The sequence below is a fragment of the Pseudophryne corroboree genome, unplaced genomic scaffold (assembly GCF_028390025.1).
Source record: "Pseudophryne corroboree isolate aPseCor3 unplaced genomic scaffold, aPseCor3.hap2 scaffold_1367, whole genome shotgun sequence".
In the NCBI taxonomy this organism is placed as follows: domain Eukaryota; kingdom Metazoa; phylum Chordata; class Amphibia; order Anura; family Myobatrachidae; genus Pseudophryne; species Pseudophryne corroboree.
In genome coordinates, this window is record NW_026967993.1 from 41,914 (window position 1) to 54,281 (window position 12,368).

The following is a 12,368-nucleotide window of genomic DNA, read 5'->3' on the forward strand; positions in this document are numbered from 1 at the left end:
TCAGCGTGATCATAAAAAATGGGTTAGCCTCCTGTTGGTGCAGACTGTATGTGTGCGCAGGAAGCCGCCACCATTTTTGTGATCGCAGCTGTTGCATGTGATGTCATGCAGCAGCTCTGACCACGCCTCCTGTTTCTCCGTTGCCGACCCCATTTTGTAGCCCTGCCCATGCACCGCTCCATCTCCGACTTGGAAATGGATTGTTGCTGACCCCCCCCCGAGCACCAATTGACAGTCAGAAGCGATCGCATTATCTGCGGGGTGCCGCAGAAAATGCAGGCGCATGCGTATGCTCTTAGCAATTTTTGCAGTTGGATTGCTTATTGCGATTGCAATCCAACCTGAATCAGGCTCTATTACCTATCACAATGCACTGCGGGTAGTACAAAATGGGGTTAATATAAGAGAAAACCCCCCCAGAGCTGTGCTCCTTAACTGTCCCTGGTGGCTAGTGGAGCGGCTGCCCAGTAATCAGTGTCCACGCCAGTGCGCACATGGCCCACCCCCTACAGCCACGCTGGATCTCGGTATACTGTGGGCACAGAAGTCCCTTACCTCCCTTTCATCAGCGGCCTCGTGATCCCGGAGGGCGGTGTGTGTGTGACTGACCTTAGGAAGAAACCGGAGCCTCCACTGCAGTGACCCAGCAACCAGGGCACGGGAGTATACTGCGCCGCTGGGAGTGATGGAGCTGCAGTAAAGATGTCTATTAGACCTAACCTGCTGCAGCCCTTGTAGATTCTTATAAAAAAAGTTCTTATTTTCTTGTCAAAATTAATAGCTAAGAATAGGCTGCCTGAGGCAGCCCCCTGTTAAGTGGCCTGCTACTGAAGGCACCAACTACAAACTGAGCTCCCTGTTCATGGAAGCGAGGTTATAGAGCAGGGGGCGCTGAGCATCTTGGGAACAGTCAAAAGCTTTGAGCCTGTTGGTGCCTCAGATCAAGATCCTACTCTACACCCCAATGTGAATCCTTGTGGAGTCCAGTGTACCCCACAGAAGAAATGAATGTGTCACACCCATTGGCAGCAACATTAGAATAGCTGCTGATGGGCACAATTGAGAAAGGAAGGGGGGAAAACATTTGAATCCAGCACATATATGTAATTTGAATATGTAATTTGTACCTTCCTACTTTAAAATGTAATGGATGAACCTCACCCTGTGAGAACTATCTTCATGATCAAGAGATCTCATACGCAAGAAAAGCATGTGTTGGGATAGGGCTGTGGAGGGCGGCTGCTCGAGCACACCCCCGTCAAGTTAAGGAGATTCAACTGAGGAAGCACAAGGGAACTCTTGTCTGGGGACAACAACTGCAGGGAGACCACATCTTTTCAGATGAAAATGAGAGGGCGGAAGGCTGCCTAATACTGAAGCACCCTCAAACATCAAACCATATGCAACAACTAGTACAAGCATTCCTGGGGAAAGGTCTGCAGCAGACGGATTTGCATACGGTGATGTCATCCAAGCAGTGGGCCAAAGTTGGCTGGAACCCTCATCTGCATATGAAAAAAGAAAAGGGGCGCTTGGATGACCCCTAGTTCGCATTGAACACCCCCCACCCTCCTTTGGTGTGGGGCTCATGTTGGCCATGCCCCAGCCCCTGAAGCATTCAAGCTGATTTCTTGCAGCAGCTGGGCACTGTAACAGCTCCAGAGCTGCTCTGTAAGGCAAATAAAAGGGTGTGGGCCCTGCAACACCACCTGTAGTTCGCATTGTGCGTTGGAAGGCACAAAGTAAGCAGACGGGAGAAGTCAGGATAGTGCGCAAGGGCATAGAAGGGAGGGGCTCAAGAAAAGAGAAGTGGAAACAGACAGCAAACTAGGCTGGAGAGAGACCTGAGACAATGAGATCTAAATTATACCAGAGCCAACCAGGGGAAAGCACAAATGCAGTCCCCCCCCCTACCACAAATTATGCAGTCGAGATTCCCACATTTGGGGAAATCACAGAGGTCAGCATACCCAGAATGCAATGAATGAACCTCACCCTGGGAAAACAATCTTCATGACCATGGTATCACCTAAGCAAAATAAGTATGATTTGAGAAAGGGCTGGGGAGGGCCGCTGCTCAGGCACACCTCCGTCAAGTAAAGGAGATTCAACTGAGGCAGCACAAGGGAACTCTCATCTGGGGACAACAACTGCAGGGAGAACACATTTTCAGACGAATGTGTGAGGGCAGAAGGCTGCCTAATACTGAAGCACCCCCCAAACAACAAACCAAATGCAACAACTAGTGCAAGCATTCCTGGGGGAAGGCCTGCAGCAGATGGATTCGCATATGGTGATGTCATCCAAGCAATGGGTATAGTTGGCTGCAACCCTCGTCTGCATATGAAAAGAGAAAATGGTCGCGCAGGGCATGGCGGCCTTTGTGGGGTTGCGCTTGGATGACCCCTAGATCGCTTTATACACCCCCATCAGTGTGGGGCTCATGTTGGCCATGCCCCAGCCCCTGAAGCATTCAAGCTGATTTCTTGCAGCAGCTGGACCCAGTAACAGCTCCAGAGTTGCTCTACAAGACAAGTAAAAGGGTGTGAGCCATGCAGCACCACCTGTAGTTTGCATACACACATATATAGGACAGCATCTCTTATATGCCCCAGGGGCAATAAAATAGTATCCTTATCTAGGGTATCCGTCCATGCCGCTACAGCACTACACATACACACCCAGGCCGACGCAATTGCCGGTCTGAGTAAGGTACCTGAATGTGTATAAATGGACTTCAGGGTAATCTCCTGTTTGCGGTCAGCAGACTCTTTGAGGGTAGCCGTATCCTGGGACGGGAGGGCTAACTTCTTGGATAAGCGTGTTAATGCTTTGTCCACCCAAGGGGAGGATTCCCATCGTAACCTATCCGTTGATGGGAAAGGATACGCCATAAGAATCCTTTTGGAAATCTGCAGGAGATTCCCAAGCTTTTTCACATAACTCGTTCAGCTCGTGTGAGGGGAAAAGGTTACCTCAGGCTTCTTTCCCTTGTACATATGTACCCTCTTGTCAGGGATAGGGGGCTCCTCTGTGATGTGCAAAACATCTTTTATTGCCATAATCATATATCAAATGTATTTTGCCAATTTTGGCTGTAACTTTGCATCATCGTAATCGACACTGGAGTCAGAATCCGTGTCGGTATCTGTGTCAACAATCTGGATAGTGGGCACTTATGAGACCCTGACAGTCCCTGCGACATAGGATCAGGCATGGGTTGAGACCCTGACTGTCCCAAAGCTTCAGCCTTGTCTAATCTTTTGTGCAATGAGTTTACACTAGCATTTAAAACATTCCACATATCCATCCAATCAGGTGTCGGCGGAGACACCACATTCATTTGCTCCCGCTCCTCTCTAATATAGCCTTCTTCCTCAGACATGTCGACACACGCGTACCGACACACCACACACACAGGGAATGCTTTTACTGAAGACATTTCCCCCACAAGGCCCTTTGGCAGAACTGGCCCTAATCAATATGATGCCCTAGGCAAAATTTTGCCTGGTGCCCCCTAGCACCACCGCTGGTTCCGCCTCTGACCTTGCACCTCTTTCCCAGCACCATCAACCCTCACCCATAACAGTACTTATTTTGGTGTTTGTACCCCCTATATTTTAAACAGGAACAGTTCGCACATTTGGCGCACAGTCCAAAAAGGGGTGTGTTTTTGCTGGCAATGGGCATGTCCACACAATAGTACCCCCAATTAAAATTCTGCCACACAGTACTGCAATTTTATTCACATTTGATCACGCGATAGTGTCCATAATTCACATTACATCCCACAGTAGTATCACTTTACCTTATAAACGTTACTTCTCACAGTAGTGCTCCTTATTCACATTACATCACACTGAATTGCTCCTTATTTACATTACACCACACCCTATTGCTCTTTATTCACATTAGACGACACAGTAAATGCCCTTTCTATACGCAACGCTACATATTAGAGCACCTTATACACATAATGCCACACATTAGTAATGCATTTATACACATAATTCCACACAGTAATGCCCCTTACACATATGAGACACATCATTAATGTCCTTATAAACATAATGCGTCTTACACATTATGACAACCTTTATTAATGCCCTTTTACACATAATGGCCCTCATTCCGAGTTGTTAGCTCGCAAGCTGCTTTTAGCAGCATTGCACACGCTAAGCCGCCGCCTACTGGGAGTGAATCTTAGCTTATCAAAATTGCGAACGAAAGATTAGCAGAATTGCGAATAGACACTTCTTAGCAGTTTCTGAGTAGCTCCAGACTTACTCGACAACTGTGATCAGTTCAGTCAGTTTCGTTCCTGGTTTGACGTCACAAACACACCCAGCGTTCGCCCAGACACTCCCCCGTTTCTTCAGACACTCCCGCGTTTTACCCAGAAACGGCAGCGTTTTTTCACACACACCCATAAAACGGCCAGTTTCCGCCCAGAAACACCCACTTCCTGTCAATCACACTACGATCAGCAGAACAAAGAAAAAACCTCGTAATGCCGTGAGTAAAATACCTAACTGCATAGCAAATTTACTTTGCGCAGTCGCAGAGCGAACATTGCGCATGCGCAATTAGCGGAAAATCGCTGCGATGCGAAGAAAATTACAGAGCGAACAACTCGGAATGACCACCCTTGCGCATGCGCAATTAGCGGAAAATCGCTGCGATGCGAAGAAAATTACCGAGCGAACAACTCGGAATGACCACCAATGTCCCTTACACATATGCCGCACAGTATTAATGCCCTTATACACATAATGACACACATAGTGCCCCTTACACATATGTTGCACATTATTAATGCATTTTTACATGACACACATAATGCTCCTTACTCATATTCCGAACACTACTGCACAATCAACCCACTCACATGCACACAGCACTCACACTGCCACTAACACTGTGACCTCTGCCTCTGCTTGGATACAGATGTGTCCTCATAAATCTTGCCTCAATGCTAACGTTGGGGCACCTTTTTTTTATTAAAATGCATCTTATTTGCATTGCTATGTTGTTAGGATGCACACGCAGCTTCTGCCGATTAAAATGATATGCAGCACGCCTATATACTGTGTGAGACTGTGGCTGTATCTGCATATGAAATGCTACACACAGAATATAGGCATGCCGCATATCATTTTAATCAGCAGAAGTTGCTGATGCCCCTAGGCATATCAAATGCCCTAGGCAATTGTCTAGTTTGCCTATGCCTATGGCCGGCTCTGCCCTTTGGAGAGACAGAGAGAGAGTATGCCAGCACATACCCCAGCGCTATATAACCCAGGAATAGCACAGTAACTTAATGTTTGCACAGTAGCGCTGCTGTATGTAATTTGCGCCAAATTATGTGCCCCCCCCCTCTCTTTTCAACCCTCTTGTCTACCGTGGTATAAGCAGGGGAGAGTCCGGGGAGCTTCCTCTCAGCGGTGCTGTGGAGAAAAAATGGCGCTGGTGAGTGCTGAGGGAGAAGCCCCGCCCCCTCGGCGGCGGGCTTCTGTCCCGCTTAAACTGTACAATTGGCAGGGGCTCATACATATATACAGTGCCCAGCTGTATATATATGTTATATTTCTGCCAAAAAGAGGTTTATATTGCAGCCCAGGGCGCCCCCCCTGCGCCCTGCACCCTTACAGTGACCGGAGTATGTGAGGTGTATGGGAGCAATGGCGCACAGCTGCAGTGCTGTGCGTTACCTCAATGAAGATCATGAAGTCCTCTGCCGCCTCTGAAGTCTTCTTTTCTTCTCATACTCACCCGGCTTCTATCTTCCGGCTCTGCGAGGGGGACGGCGGCGCGGCTCTGGGACGGACGGCGAGGGTGAGATCCTGCGTACCAATCCCTTTGGAGCTAATCCCTTTGGAGCTAATGGTGTCCAGTAGCTTAAGAAGCAGGACCTTGCAACTTGGAGAGTAGGGCTGCTTCTCTCCCCTCGATGCAGGGAGTCTGTTGCCAGCAGTGCTCCCTGAAAATTAAAAACCTAACAAAATACTTTCTGTCAGAAAGCTCAGGAGAGCTCCTGAAAAGCACCCAGTCTCCACTGGGCACAGTATCAAACTGAGGTATGGAGGAGGGGCATAGAGGGAGGAGCCAGTGCACACCCAGAACTAAAGTCTTTCTTAAAGTGCCCATGTCTCCTGCGGAGCCGTCTATCCCCATGGTCCTTACGGAGTCCCCAGCATCCTCTAGGACGTTAGAGAAAATAGGATTTTAATACCTACCGGTAAATCCTTTTCTCTTAGTCCGTAGAGGATGCTGGGCACCCGTCCCAGTGCGTACTGTGTCTGCAGTTATTAAATGGCCCTTAACTCCAGAACATTTATGTGGAGACAACTTTCCCGACTTGACCATCTTCCTTGGACATTTTCCCCCTGTGTGACTGCTCCCCAGCCTCGGAGGGTTGCATCCATGGTCCCTAGGATCCAGTCCTGGATCCCGAACCTTCGCCCCTCTAGGAGGTGAGAACTGTGCAGCCACCAATGGAGTGAGATTCTGGTCTTGGAAGACAGGATTATCCTCCGGTGCGTGTGTAGGTGGTATCCGGACCACTTGTCCAACAGGTCCCACTGGAACACTCTGGCATGGAACCAGCCAAACTGATTGGGCTCGTAGGCCGCAACCATCTTACCCAGCAACCAAATGCATTGATGGATTAACACTCTTGCTGGTTTCAGAATTTGTTTGACCAGACTCTGGATCTCCAGAGCCTTTCCACTGGAAGAAAACCTCTTCTGTGTCCAGTATCACTCCCAAAAACAACAACCGCGTCATTGGGACCAACTGCGATTTTGGCAAGTTTAGGAGCCAACTATGTTGTTGAAGAACTGTCAGGGAGAGTGCAATGTTTTGCACTAACTGGTCCCTGGATTTCGCCTTTATCAAAAGATCATCCAAGTACGGGATAATTGTTACTCCTTGCTTGCGATCACCCTGGTGAAAATCCTCAGAGCCGTGGACAGACCAAACGGCAATGTCTGAAATTGGTAATGACAATACTGAATTGCAAACCTCAGGTAGCTTGATGCAGAGGCTAAATGGGAACATGTAAGTAGGCATCCTTTATGTCTACCAAAACCATGAAATCTCCTTCCTCCGGACTGGAGATCACTGCACTGAGAGATTCCATCTTGAAATTTAATTTCCTTAGGTAGAAATTGAGGGATTTCAGATTTCAGATTGGTCTGACCGAGCTGTCCGGCTTAGGGACCTCGAAGAGGCTTGAATAAAAACCTTCTCCCTGCCGACTAAAGCCGATTTGAACAATCGGTGAGGGGGAACGTCTTGAAACCCCAGTTTGTACCCTTGGGACACTATTTGTAAAACACACGAGTCCATGTCCGAATGAATCCAGAACTGACTGAAGAGTTTTAGACGTGCCCCCACTGGTGCGGGCTCCTGCAAGAGAGCCCCAGCGTCATGCGGTGGATTTGGCAGAAGCAGAGGATGATCTCTGCTCCTGCGATCTTGAAGAGGATGCAGACCTCTTCCCTCTTCTCCTTCCTCTACCTGCAAAGAAAGGGGAATCTTAACTTCTTGCATATCTATTGGGCCGAAATGACTGCATCAGATAATGATGCGTCTTCATCCGTTGGGAGGGAACATAGGGCAAGAAGGTTGACTTACCTGCGGGAGCTGCCGAGATCAAATTAACTAGGCAGTCACCAAACAACGCTTCACCTTCATAGGGAAGAGACTCCCTTTCTTCTTGGAGTCAGCATCAGCATTCTCTTGGTGAATCCACAATGCCCTCCTATCCGAGACTGCCATGAAATTGGCCCGTGAACTCAAGAGTCCTATATCCCTTGCAGTCTCACGTAAGTATGCTGCAGTGTCCTTGATATGATACAACGTAAGGAGTATCCCATCTCTCCAAGGTATCTATATCGGATGACAAGGTATTCGACCAATTCTTGAATACTACTACTCACCCATGCACATGTAATGGCAGGTCTAAGTAATGTACCCTTGGTTACATAACTAGAAATAATGTAGCTTCCTGCATACGATCCGCTGGATTTGTGACAGGGCCCCGTGCAGAACAGGGGGTGACTCCCACTTTATTCTGTCCGCGGCGGGAAATGAATAAACAACCAGAATCCTTTTGGGGATTTGAAACCATCTTGTCGAGCTGGCCCAGACTTTCTCAAACAGAGATGGAGGAACGTTACATCAGCTTTCATTATATATCTATATATACATACATATAGACCCCTTTGTCAGGAACAGCAGGGCCTTCAGTGATTTTAATATGTCCTTAATATCCACAATCATGTACTGAATGCTCCTTGCCAATATTGGATCTAATCAGGAAACATTATGGTCGACATAGGAATCAGTATCCGTGTCAGTATCAGTGTGTAGTAACTGGGCAAAATAACATTTTTGCGACCCCGCGGGGCCTGAGGGAAAAGAAACATAGCCATGAACATCACATCTATTCTCTACGTCTGTGTCTGGGACACAGATTTATCCAACCTTACTCTGATATTACTGAAACTTTTATCCAGTCAGTTATTGGTGGTGCCAACAGGGCCACCATCATATGTCTGCATTCCTAATATAGTTTCCTCTTGGAAAAAACATTCAGCCACCGACATGTTGACACACATGTACCAAGTACCCACAGACACATCGGCTTATGGGGGACAGACCGTCAGTAAATCTGTCAGAGGGACACAGAGGATTTTTCAGCTCACAATCCAGCGCCAAAAGTACACAGTCTGGGAAATAATAAACTCTATAGTGATAGACTTGTAATGCTCTAAAGATGTTCTGGTGAGGTGAGGAAGAAGCCCCGCTACTGTAATGGCGCGTATCTGTCCCGCTCAGAAATAATTAATTACGCTAGCGGGGTAAGGACAGTGCCCAGGCACTAATGTCCACTTTTTCCAGCCTTTTGTGAGGAATTTATGCTGCCCAGGGTGCCCCCCCCCCCCCCGTGCCCTGCACCCTGCAGTGCCTGCGTTTGTGTGGGAGCATGGCGCGCAGCGTTCCGCTCGCTGCTCGGTACCTCAGAATGCCATCACTGGAGAAGAAGTCTTCTGTTCTTCTGCTACTCACCTGTTTTCTGGCTCTGTAAGGGGGTGACGGCAGGCTGCGGGAGTGTGCATCTAGGCGTACCCAGCGATCAGCACCCTCAGGAGCTAATGGTGTCCTGTCAGCCTGAAGCAGAGCCATTGAACTCACTAGAAGTTGGTCATACTTCTCTCCCCTAAGTCCCACGAAGCAGGGAGACTGTTGCCAGCAGCCTCCCTGAAAATAAAAAAAACTAACAAGTCTTTTCAGAGAAACTCAGTAGAGCTCCCCTGTAGTGCATCCAGTATCACTGTGCACAATACTAAAACTGGAGTCTGGAGGAGGGGCATAGAGGGAGGAGACAGTTCACACCCTTTGAAAGTCTTAAAGTGCCCATGTCTCCTGCGGATCCCGTCTATACCCCATGGTTCTTAATGTGACCCCAGCATCATCTAGGACGTATGAGAAAACAAATAACGCACACATGAGGAGGAGAGAACTAAGGAAGCTATAAGGAGAAGAGGGGAGGGAGGGGGGGTTGAAAGGTAAGGTAGTAAAGGCATATTGGATAAACTACAACCTTATACATATTCATTAATGTACCAGTAGTTAGAAGTAGAAGAGCTCTAACAGAAACCACAAAGCTTATCTAAAGCCACACCACACTGGATATGCCCAATCTCATTTGATTTTTGAAGCAAAGCAGTATTGGACTTTGTTAATACATGGATGGGAGACTGCTTGGTAGTATCAGATTCTTTAGGTGTTTTTAAACTACCAACACCATTTTCTTGGTAGATTTAATTTTTACATGTATTCTTTTATGTACCAGAAGTTAGAAGTAGAAGAGCTGTAATAAAAACCACCAGCTCATCTACAGCCACAGCACACTGGATTTGCCCAATCTCTCCTGATCATGGAAGCTGAGCAGTGTTGGTCCTGGTTTTAGTACTTGGATGGGAGACCACCAGGAAATACCAGGAGCTGTGTGTATTTTTACAATACTAACACCGTTCTCTTGATGCATTCCATTTTGAAACATTGGGGCAGATCTATTAAGCCTGGTGAACTGATAAAGTGCAAGGTGATAAAGTACCAGCCAGTCAGCTCCTAACTGTCATTTTTCAAACCCAGCCTGTGACATGGCAATTAGGAGCTGATTGGCTGGTACTTTATCACCATGCAAATTATCATTTCACCAGGTTTAATAAATCGTCCGCTTACTCATTTATGTACGAGTAGTTAGAAGTAGAAGAACTCTAACAGAAACCACTAAGCTCATCTACAGCCACACCACACTGTATATGCCCAATATCACCTGATTTTAGGCCTGGTTTGTTCTTGGATGTGAGACCACCTGGGAATACCAGGTGCTGTAGGTAGTTTTATACTACCAACACCGTTCTCTTGATGCATTCTATTTTGAAACTTATTAATTGATGTACCAGTAGTTAGAAGTAGAAGTTAGAAACAGCAAAAATCATCTACAGCCGCATCACACTGGATATGTCCAATCTCATCTGATGTTGGAGGCTAAGCAGTGTTGTGCCTGGTTAGTTTTTCGATTTCAGGTCCTGCCTTCTGGTTTGGCCACGGCACCTCGGAAATTCACCAAGGTCATGGCCGTGATGACGACCCTTCACCATCGGTGGACCAGGGAGGAATCTCTCCTCCCGATAAACATTCTGGAATTGCAGGCAGTGTTCAATTCATTGACACTGGCCCTGCCTCTAGTACAGAACAGGCCTGTTCAAGTACAATCGGACAACGCCACCACGGTAGTGTACACAAATCATCAAGGCGGCACTCGAAATTGCATAGCAAAGCTGGAAGTATCAAAAATCCTCAGTTGGGTAGAACGTCATCTGCCAGCAATATCGGCAGTGTTCATTCCCGGAGTCCTCAACTGGGAAGCGGATTTCCTCAGTCGTCAGGACGTTCACGCTGGAGAGTGGAGAGGCCGCAGCAGAAATGTCTGCACTGGTGTCAGTAGGTGACTGAGGCAGGGATGACTGGGAGATAGTGGGTGACTGAAGCATGTATGAGTGGGAGATAGTGGGTGACTGAGGCCGGGGTGACTGGGAGATAGTCAGTGACTAAGGCAGGGGTGATAGGGATATAGTGGATGACTGTGGCAGGGGTGACAGGGACAGTAGGAGACTGAGGCAGGGGTGACAGGGATAGTGGGTGACTGAGGCAGGGGTGATATGGAGATAGTGGTTGACTGAGGCAGGGGTGACAGATAGTGGGTGACTAAAGCAGGGGTGACTGGTATAGTGGGTGACTGAGGCAGGGGTCGCAGGTATAGTGGTTAACTGAGGCAGCGGTGACTGGGAGATAGTGGGTAACTGGGGCAGGGGTGACAGGGAAAGTGTGTGACTCAGGCAGGGGTGATAGGGAGATAGTGGGCAGCAGATCACTGCCTTGCTGACAGCAGCACATCCCTGCTTCACTGACAGCAGCACATCCCTGCCTCATTGACAGCAGCACATACCTGCCTCACTTATAGCCAGGGCCGGCGCTACCACTAGGCAGCTTTAGGCAGCTGCCTAGGGCGGCGCCCACTGGAGGGCGGCACCGCAAAGTGAAAGAACACACACACTCCTCAGGCTCCCGCTCCTATTCTTTAAGAGGAGCAGCTCGTTGGCGCCTGGCCCACCACGTCTGACTGTCTGCAGTGCCACTGCCTTCAAACGTGAGTGTGCCGCCCTAGCTACTTTAGTTCATGAAGGAGAGTCCTGCTGTCACCCGCTGCCCTGGTCGCTGGTCCGCTCCGCTGCTGCATCAGGCGCCGCCTCTCCGGGAGATCGAGAAAACTGTTATCCGCGCCCCCCCATGCAATCCCGGTGCGTCCCACATTATGACCTGACACTCAGTCACACAGTCCTGACTACCCGCCGTGGCCGCTCCGGCGCTCCCCGGGCCCCACGCGATGGTCTCCGTCTCCCGCGGCAGGCGTCCCCCCCTCCCCCCCCCCCCTTCACCCCTGCTTTTCGGCACAGCACAGTGACTGACTGGCAGTGACACAGGTCAGACTCAGGGCAGCACATGAAGGAGTCACCCGCTGCCCTGGTCCGCTCCGCTGCCGCATCGGGCGCCGCCTCTCCGGGAGACATCAAGCACATTGTTATCCGTCCCCTCCTTCCCCTCCCCGCAATCCCGCGGCCGCATCTCATCAGTACCTACCTGCAGTACTGGAGGCAGTGCCAGGGTATGGAGGGCCCGGGGGCAAGGATAGATAGAAGTTTGGGCAATACTGGGGTAAAGGAGGGGGTTTGGGGCAGGCAATACTAGGTGCAGTGATAGGGGTAGGGAGGGGGGTAAAGGTGAATAGCAGT

The 12,368-nt window shown here is 49.0% G+C and overlaps 1 non-coding gene across 1 annotated transcript; it reads right to left on the bottom strand.

The window, feature by feature from the left end:
- Nucleotides 1-1,880: 1,880 nt before the first annotated feature.
- Nucleotides 1,881-2,046, bottom strand: LOC134995103 (U1 spliceosomal RNA). Its single transcript, XR_010197982.1, has one exon. It is a non-coding gene; the product is annotated as a U1 spliceosomal RNA (small nuclear RNA).
- Between the last annotated feature and the right edge of the window lie 10,322 nt (nucleotides 2,047-12,368).